Source organism: Mauremys reevesii, linkage group 17 (assembly GCF_016161935.1).
Source record: "Mauremys reevesii isolate NIE-2019 linkage group 17, ASM1616193v1, whole genome shotgun sequence".
NCBI lineage: Eukaryota > Metazoa > Chordata > Testudines > Geoemydidae > Mauremys > Mauremys reevesii.
Window position 1 is genome coordinate 7,860,484 of NC_052639.1, and position 10,294 is coordinate 7,870,777.

The window sequence follows — 10,294 nt, forward strand, 5'->3', positions numbered from 1 at the left end:
GAACCAGGAAAGAAGGCAAATGTCAGGAAACGAATCTCAGCACGCAAAGAAACTTCCTTCGCTCTTCTTTTGCACTGTCTGTGCCTTTACTACCCCTTGAGGCCTACCCCGACTAGCTCAGTCGGTAGAACATGAGAGTCTTAATCTCAGGGTCGTGGGTTCAAGCCCCACGTTGGGCGTTTCATCTTGCACTCTTCGACATCACTCTCTCCCTTAGAGTCTCAGAGCATAACGGAATCCACTCTTTGTCCTCTCAACCAGCTGAGGCGGTCTCGGACCTTTAGTACATCATGAAGACAAGACACATTGACAATTCCATGGTCCTAAGAGAGTTGAGTCTCTTCTAGCCCAGGCAAGAGAGGGAAAAAATAACCTTTCAGAAGCTGATTGCCCCCCTCCCCCTGAGCAGCCATCTAGAGCTTCTCTACTTATTTCTATATCTTCGCCAGCGCTCAGTAGTTGAGATAACTGCTTCTTTCTCAAATCCTCCACCAGCCCTCTTCGTTGGGATGGAGATTGCTTAAGGCTGACGATTCCACCACATCTTATTCATCCCTCATACATTTCTGTAAGCCCATGGAGAGTAAAACAAGATAGCAACAAAACTGTTTTTTTAAAAAAAAAAGACATGGCCTCAATGTATAACAATACTGGAAATTGTCTTAATATGTTTTCTGTTTCTTTTTCATATCAGTGCTAAAAATAGGAAGGGAACCGTAAGGAAACGAAGAGCTCAGAGCTTGTGTTAACCTCCTTTGAAGACGAACGAATGGCCTCAGTTGGACAGAAAGTAGGCCTAGAAAGTTATGCCCAACCCCCCCAACTGTCATCTCCCTGGTGGCCTAGTGGTTAGGATTTGGCGCTTTCACTGCCACGGCCTGGGTTCGATTCCCGGTCAGGGAGTTATCCTCTTCAACAAAAGTCTACCTTGCCTTCCTCGCTTGGAGTTCAACCAGAAGAATGCAACTTCCTGGCCTCCTTCAGAATGCTCGGAAACTCTTTAGAGGCCATGGGGAAAGCAAAGCTTCTAACTACTACAATATGGCTATCTGCCCCTTAAAGCCCAGCCTCTGCACCCTTTTACACAAATACACTTACTTGTGCAAACAATTTAGTTTTTCCTTCTTACCGAGCCTAACCTAAATTAGAACAACATTGCACTTTGACCCAAGATCTTTTTCTTTTCTTTTCACTTTTCTTGGTGAAACTAAACCAAACCAAACAATCATTTTGGGTCCACCAAAATATTTCACTAAATATAATATTCATCCAAAAACCTTTCACCCAGCGCTATATACAAGTCTTTGGAAGTAACACCCCGGAGAAAGATCATTAAGCTTTTCCATTCCTAAGATCTAGCCGCTGAAGGCTTCTGAGCATGGGTTATGGGCCTTTCACCTCTAGGCCAGTGGTTACCCTCTTGCTCAGGTGGCTACTGATGAAAGGCAACGTGGTTTAGTGGCAGATCCATTTCAGCCTCCCCCTTCCAATGTCTACAGGAGGGTGTTTGTTTTGCAGTGCATCTAAGAATCAAATCAATTCTCTTGAAACCTCAACCTGGAATCAAGGTGATTGTAGGTCAAGGAAGGAAGGTTTTGTTCATCCTGTTCTAGTAAATGCTCAAAGTTGCGATGCTTCTTGGAGCTTCCAGACACATTGGCCAGAATTTTCAGAAGGTCTCACACCCACCGCTAGGGCCAGATTTGCAGAAGAACTAGGCTCCCAGTTAGGCACTAAAATCTTTAGCCAGATTGTCAAAAAGGCTCAACCTATTTTTCCAAAAGATGAGTTATTTTGGAAAAAAGCTTGTAAAGATTGTGGGTGCTGGTTACTTGTCTATGTGGCCCACACTGCTGGAGTTGGAGGTTCACCATTGTTTTCTCAGAATGCGGTGTCCGTAGTCTGCCTCAGTTCTGGTGTCCATCTTTTATTCTCCTAATAAATCAGCAGGGAGACTAAAACAACATCGGACTCACAGGGCTCCCGGAAACCTGCCAATTTGGCTCACGGTGAAGGTGTATACAAATCATCTGTGCTGTAGAAGGGCTCTGGGAGTTGAAAGAGTTGTGAATTTAACCCTCTAGCGAGATGGCCCTCTTCTGCTTCCCAAAGGCTTTGGCTGCAGTAATAGCCCTGGGAAAAGCCCTGGCCCTCCTCACCTGCCGTTGCCCAGCACAACGCCTTTTCGGGCCTACACAGCTCCTCACACAACACCCGCCTGGGACCTTACCCTCACCTACCAGCTCAGCAGCACCTTTTTTCCTCTCAAAACCTCCTCTTGCCACCCTCCCCCTTCCACACTTCACACTCACCTCATCACAAACTCACCCATGGCCCCTTTGGCTTCTCAAGCGCCTCTGGAGGGACGCAGCTTCCCAGGCACGCAGATCCTTCCCTTCAACGGACACTGGATGGACATTCGAAACACAGCCCTTTCCAGTAGGTAATGTGTTGCTTTTGGACCCTGACGCCCAGCAAGAAGTCCTGGTACTCTTTTTCTGACGACCCCACTGACTTGCCTTTACCAAGCAGAAACTAAGGACCGGCTGATGGCTCTCTTTGCAAATGGACGCCATCAGACTGAGCCACGAGGCGTGCTGCAGGATAGCCCCTCCCCACCAAAAAGCAATGCCGTGACCCGGATTTGAACCTAGGCTGCTGCGGCCAGAGCGCAGAACACTAACCACTATACGATCATGGCCAGGCGCTGAGGGTGCAGGCAGCAACCCAGTGGAAAATGCTCAGCTCTGTGCTCTCGGGGCAGCCACCTACCTCACCAGCATCACAGGTATTTCTCAAGTCTCCCCATTACAGTCACAGGTAAAATGCTGAGCAAAGGAAAAAAGACAGGAAGCCAATCCCATGCCTGTCCCTTTTTCTGTCTTCCTCCACCCCTGGACCAAGTCCCTCCCCCTTTGTCTGGGCCATTGTCCTCATGCCCCTGGCCAGCCTATTTCCCTTTGCATTTTTCCATGGAGAGGAATGTTTATGAGTTTGTACCCAATTTTTTAAGGCTTTGCTTTGGCAAGGCTGTTGCCTGCTGTGAGAAAAACAGAAGGGGGCTACCTGAACTGGTGTCACTGGCTGAAGCTTATCTATAGTATATGAAAAAAGCTCAGAGCTCTGAAAATGGTTTATTTACTTTAAGATTCTCATGTTAGTGAGATTGTTTCCTAGCTAGCAGGGGACTGTTTTGTGATGTGCATTCTACTGGCTCTTTGGTTTTGTATGTTTTTGGGAGGAACGGTGGAGGAGAGTATCACGGTTGAAGAGCAGCAAAGAAATGCATTGTTGTTTGTGTTAACGTTTGGTTTTTCCTAAAAGTGTCTGGTTTGGAGTCATTTGTAACTCTTCGGTTAGTTATTGGTAACGGCTTCTTATTGGGCCCCTGAGTTGAAAAGCTGCTCTTGCAGATTTTAGTTTGTCATTGTTGGAAGGTCAGTTCAAGAGCTGCTTTCTTAGTCTAGTCCGTGAGGGCTCTTCCGCCGCCCTCCTTAATATCCCTTCCAGAAGGTGATTGCATGGTTTCCCTCGTCTTCCCACAGAAGAGAAATTGTCCATCCCTTTCCTGTGGGGAAAACACCAGTGTTTTAACTTAGGAAATGGTCAACGGTTTGCCCAGATGAGTGCTAGTTCATAGGCGCAGAAGAAGAGGAAGGCTGTGGCCCTTTGAGTCAGATTCCTAGCGAATCCACCTTTGTGATCATCAATAACCAAACTTCCATACAAACGGACTTCACTAAAATAAGACAGGAGATCTACATCACTCACTTCACCTCTCTACAAAGGAAAAAGGACTGTAAGCTGTCTAAACTCCAACCACATGGGGCCACAACTGTGATACCCCTAACCCACTGAGCAATATCGTCAATCTATCCAGCCACACACTCAGCCCAGAAGAACAGTCTGTCCTATCTCGGGGACTCTCTTTCTGCCCTGCCACCCCCACCAACATGATACAGTTCTGCGGCAATCTGGAAGCCTACTTTCGCCGTCTCCGACTCAAAGAATACTTCCAGGACAACACTGAACAGCGCACTGATAAACAGTTACCCTCCCACCAACAGCACAAGAAGAAGAACTCCACAGGGACTCCTCCTGAGGTCAAAATGACAGTCTGGACCTATACATTGAATGCTTCCGCCGACGTGCACAGGCAGAAATTGTGGAAAAACAACATCGCTTGCCTCACAACCTAAGTCGTGCAGAATGCAATGCCATCCACAGCCTCAGAAACCATCCTGACATTATAATCAAAGAGGTTGATAAAGGAGGTGCTGTTGTCATCATGAACAGGTCTGACTACCAAAAGGAGGCCGCCAGACAACTCTCCAATACCAAATTTTACAGGCTACTTCCCTTAGATCCCACTGAGGAATACACTAAGAAACTGCACCATCTACTCAGGACACTCCCTACACTAACACCGGAACAAATCAACATACCCTTAGAACCCCGACCAGGGTTATTCTATCTACTACCCAAGATCCACAAACCCAGAAATCCTGGACGCCCCATCATCTCTGGCATTGGAACTCTCACTGAAGGACTGTCTGGATATGTGGACTCTCTACTCAGACCCTAGGTTACCAGCACTCCCAGCTATCTCCGTGACACCACTGATTTCCTGAGGAAACTACAATGCATTGGTGACCTTCCAGAAAACACCATCCTAGCCACTATGGATGTAGAGGCTCTCTACACAAACATCCCACACACTGATGGAATACAAGCTGTCAGGAACAGTATCCCTGATGATGCCACAGCACAACTGGTTGCTGAGCTCTGTGCCTTTATCCTCACACACAACTATTTCAAATTTAATGACAATATATATCTCCAGATCAGTGGCACCGCTATGGACACCCGCATGGCCCCACAATATGCCAATATTTTTATGGCCGACCTGGAACAATGCTTCCTCAGCTCCCGTCCACTCACGCCCCTTCTCTACCTACGCTACATTGATGACATCTTCATCATCTGGACCCATGGGAAGGAGACTCTGGAAAAATTCCACCATGATTTCAACAGCTTCCACCCCTCCATCAACCTCAGCCTGGACCTATCTACACGGGAGGTCCACTTCCTAGACACCACGGTGCAAATAAGTGGTGGTCACATTAACACCACCCTATACCGAAAACCTACCGACCGCTATGCCTACCTTCATGCCTCCAGCTTCCATCCTGGGCACACCACAAGATCCATTGTCTACAGCCAAGCACTGAGGTACAACCGTATCTGCTCTAACCCCGCAGACAGAGACCAACACCTAGAAAATCTCCACCAAGCATTCTCAACACTACAGTACCCACATGAGGAAATAAGGAAACAGATCAACAGAGCCAGATGTGTACCCAGAAGCCTCCTACTGCAAGACAAACCCAAGAAAGAAACCAACAGGACTCCACTGGCCATCACATACAGTCCCCAGCTCAAACCCCTCCAACGCATCATCAGGGATCTACAACCCATCCTGGACAATGATCCCACACTTTCACAGGCCTTGGGTGGCAGGCCAGTCCTCGCCCACAGACAACCTGCCAACCTGAAGCATATTCTCACCAGCAACTGCACACCGCACCATAGTAACTCTAGCTCAGGAACCAACCCATGCAACAAACCTCGATGCCAACTCTGCCCACATATCTACACCAGCAACACCATCACAGGACCTAACCAGATCAGCCACACCATCACCGGTTCATTCACCTGCACGTCCACCAATGTAATATATACCATCATATGCCAGCAATGCCCCTCTGCTATGTACATCGGCCAAACTGGACAGTCTCTAAGGAAAAGGATAAATGGACACAAATCAGACATTAGGAATGGCAATATACAAAAACCTGTAGGAGAACACTTCAACCTCCCTGGCCACACAATAGCAGATTTTAAGGCGGCCATCCTGCAGCAAAAAAACTTTAGGACCAAACTTCAAAGAGAAACTGCTGAGCTCCAGTTCATCTGTAAATTTAACACCATCAGCTCAGGACTAAACAAAGACTGTGAATGGCTTGCCAATTACAGAACCAGTTTCTCCTCCCTTGGTTTTCACAGCTCAGCTGCTGGAACAGGGCCTCATCCTCCCTGATTGATCTAACCTCTTTATCTCTAGCTTGCTTCCTTATATATACACCTGCCCCTGGAAATTTCCACTGCTTGCATCCGAAGAAGTGGGTATTCACCCACGAAAGCTCATGCTGCAAAACGTCTGTTAGTCTATAAGGTGCCACAGGATTCTTTGCTGCTTTGTGATCATGGTATTTCCCCTGCCAGGTAAGTATGAGTTCCTGCTGCCTGGCCGCCGCCTGCCCTCGCTCGCCCTGCACTTATAACACACGGGGCAGACCGACCGCCAGCCTCGCCCACACCGGCCCCCACTGCCGACAGCTGCCCTGACGCATCCCCCGGAGCCCCTCCCTTCTCCACGCCGAGCTCCCGGTGCCAAAGTCGGGCCCTGCCTGGCAGCCTGCGTCCGCTCCCACAATGCTCTGCTCGCACAAAGATCTGCATACCTCATCACGCGGCTCCGCCCTCCGCTCGGGCCCCGCCCCTGCCCGCCCGGGCCGCCACTCTTGCCTGCCCTGTAGTGGTAGCCGGGTCCCGTCCCGGGAAGCCAGGCCAGCAGAGAGACGACGTGGCCCACCTGCTGCTGGGGAAAGAGCACAGCTTACATTTTGCTTCTCGCTCTCTCGCTCTCTCCCCACCGGAAGCTGGTCCAATACAAGACTGACCTCCCATCCCTTCGCAAAAAACCCACCTTTCCAAACAGTCCTTCTTTCCCAGCCCCCTAATTTTGCTTTCACACCCTGGGACCATCTCCTCTCTTTGTCTCCCCCACACCCCCCAGGTAAAGTAGAGATGGAGGCAACTTCAGCCACTGGAGACAGCCCCAGCGAGCGCTGCAGCCCGCCCCAGGGGCCGGGGGAGGGGTGTTTGCAGACAGAATACATATATTCCAGAATTCCAGCCCTGGGACACTGAGGAGGGGAGGAGTCAAAAATGCCCCCTTCAATTATTACCTCCTCTCCAGAGGTCAGGTGAGAATCTACAATCCTTTCTCCCCCCCAGCCCCTGTGCCAGGATCCCTCAAGCAGAGCCTGGAGTCCTGCCCCTGGCATCTGTACTATTGACAAAGACTAAGTGACAGGGACAAAACACTCAAATCCCGCCTGGTGCGGGGAGCCAGGTTTGCTCTTCAAATTCTGTCGTTGGTACATTTGCAGGCCTGGGAATGTCCCACAACAGCATTGAATGGGAAGCTGCCTGCAGAACAGTTACACTGCACAGAGCTCCTGTGGAGGAGGGGTGGGAATTAGTAACATTTTGAGGATCGTTTGGGAAATGAGCCTTTGCTGACAAGGTTTGTCTCTGGTCATATTTCACCTTCAGGTGTTATGTTGAGGGATCTTTGGTGTATTTTTGTGAGGTTAATAACTATCTCCTCGACTTAAAAATTGGTGTCACTTGATTTTTGCATCTCCCTGTGACAATACAACTGACACGTGTGGCTTTCTACAGGGGGTCATGATGTTACAGTTGGGGAATTCAGTCTCTGTACTTCTTGGGGGGAGGGAGGTTGCTTTTTTACAGCTGCCTCACTGCCAGGCACACCGGGCTGTTAGCTGCACCCACTGTCCTTGCCAGGGGCCCCTGCTGAACCCTGGGCAGCTGCACTGCCGTGCTGGGGTGACTCTGCAGGGGGAGAAGCTGCTGTGGAGCAATGTAGAGCAGGTGCAGGAAGGAGACGGGGTCACTATTCACATTCTGAACTGCACAATTTTCCAAATTTGGGGCTAGATTCATAGATTCATAGACTTAAGGTCAGAAGGGACCATTATGATCATCTAGTCTGACCTCCTGCGCAACGCAGGCCACAGAATCTCACCCACCCACTCCTGTAACAAACCCCTAACCTATGTCTGAGCTATTGAAGTCCTCAAATCGTGGCTTAAAGACCTCAAGGTGCAGGGAATCCTCCAGCAAGTGACCCGAGCCCCATGCTGCAGAGGAAGGCGAATGTCTGAGAACAATTCTAGGGGAAGGTGAACGCAGAGCTATGATACTGGAGATGCCCAGACCTCCAATGGGGGCAGCGTGGAAATTAATAATGGGAAGATCATTTGCTAAATTAGTCGTCACTGACAAGCTTTGTCTCTGTTCCTATTTCACGCTGTGGTGTTAGTTAGAGGAATCAAGACAGATTTTTTTACTATATTGATTAAACACTTAATTTTATTTAACCAAGACAAAAACTTAGTATCACTTATTTTTTCTCTGTCCTAGCAAGAATGAATTGAATTTTGTGACTTTCTGGAAAGTGCAGCAAGATTAAATGTGGGGAATTCAGTCTCTGTGGTTGTGAGCTGATGTTTTCCTCTCACAGGTCAGTGCCTACATTGAAATGCCAAGAGGGATCTAAGGGCTGGTGTACGCTGGGCACTGAACTGGCAGCGTGACGTCTCTTAGAGTGTGAAACCCACCCCCCAACCCATAGAGTTAAGGTGACCTAAGCCCTGGTTAGATAGTGCTAAAGAAAAGGAAGAATTGTTCTGTCCATGTAGCTATTACAGGGATTGGAAAACCCTTCCAGTCATCTGCCTGCTCACTCCAGTGGCTGCCGGCCCCTCGGCATGGCAGGGTGGGGTGGGTCTGTGCCTCCACGCGCTGCCCCTGTCCCGAGCCCCTGCAGCCAATGGGACACTGTGGGGGTGATGCCTGGGGGCAGCAGCACATGGAGGCCCCCCAGTCTGCCCTGCCTTGGAGCCCCAGGTAAGCGCCACACCCTGACCCCTTCCTGAGCCTGCACCCCCACCCCCTTCCCACACACCCCCTCCCGCCTACCCCAATCTTCCTCCCACAGCCCACAACCCCACCCCTACTCCTGTTCCCCCTTCCTCCTGCCCCAGCCCAGAGCCTGCACCCAGCACCCAAACTCCATCCCAGAGCCTGCAGCCCAGACCCCCTCCCCAACCCAAACTCCCTCCCAGAGCCCAGCCTCTCACCCCTTCTGCACCCAAACTCCCCCCAGAGCCTGCACCCCACCTGAACCCCAAACCCCAGCCCCAACCCAGGCCCTGCACCCTAGACTTCCTCCCCCCACCCAAACTCCCTCCCAGAGCCTTAGGCAGGTGAGGGGCAGAGGGGAGAGAGTTTTCCTGTGGGTGCAGTTAATCCACTTCCCAAGAGGTGGCAGCTATGTCAGTGGGAGAAGCTATATCGGTGGGTGCGCAAGCTGTGGTGTTTGCCACATTTAAGAAGTTTAATCAAACCCCATTTTTAAAACCACCTGTGGTCTGGGAATGGCAAAGGAGCTCAGTGAAGCAGGCTCTATCCCGCAAAGTCCTGGAGATCACAATTCTATATTCCTGTTGTCACGGGGGTATAGCTCAGTGATAGAGTGCTTCTTGCTGCTCACAGTGGTACTTGGTCAAACTCCTGTGTTCTCTTATAACCTTTTTTCTTTTTTTTAAAAAAGGAAAACATTTTCATTTCCATTCTCCATTATGTTCAGGAGCTCCTCTATACGGGGGTGCTTGATATGAATGTAAACACTCAACATTTTGCTGTTCAAATGCATAAAAACCTAGCGAAGCTGTCCATCAGCTGAAATCAGTTCCAATCCTTTAAGTGTCCAGTTTATGTTTTCATCAATTAAACAAAGGTATCATACGAATGTACATTTGCAGATCCCTCCTTTCCAGGAGCTGTGCTGTGCAGAAGAACAAGAACCACATCCAGCTGCAGTTGAGAAGTCTGATAACCAAAGAGCCACGAAATGTTCTGAGGGCTGGAGAAAAATGCCTTCTACTGAGCTATTGAACGAGCTCAACCTGTTTTGCTTATCAAAAGAAGATTGAAAGGTGACTTCATTGAAGTGTTGAAAGGCCTTAATGGAGAGAAAAGATTGGGTATGAAAGGGCTCTTTAATATAGCAGAGAAAGGTATAACAAGACCCAATGGCTGGAAGGTGAAAAGAGACAAATTCATATTACAAATAAGACACAAATATTCAGCAGCCAGGATGATTCAATACAGGAACAAGCTATCAAGGAAAGTGATGGATTTGCCATCTCCTGATGTCATTTAATGAAGACTAGATGCCTTTCTAGAATGTATTTGCCCCCAAAGTAGCTATTGTGTCATATAGGAGGCCTGTGATATGCAGGGGGTCAGATTAGATGCTCTAATGGTCTCTTCTGGCCATAAAGTCGACTAATTTCTGAAAAACTGAGTGTAGCATTGGGAGAAGTGTCTGATGTTTTCCTGTCTAGCCGGCTTGCTG

At 49.1% G+C, this 10,294-nt stretch overlaps 1 non-coding gene across 1 annotated transcript; it reads left to right on the forward strand.

Annotated features, from left to right (window-relative positions):
- Positions 1 to 831: 831 nt before the first annotated feature.
- TRNAE-UUC lies at positions 832 to 903 on the forward strand. The gene has a single exon. It is a non-coding gene; the product is annotated as a tRNA-Glu (tRNA).
- Positions 904 to 10,294: the final 9,391 nt, after the last annotated feature.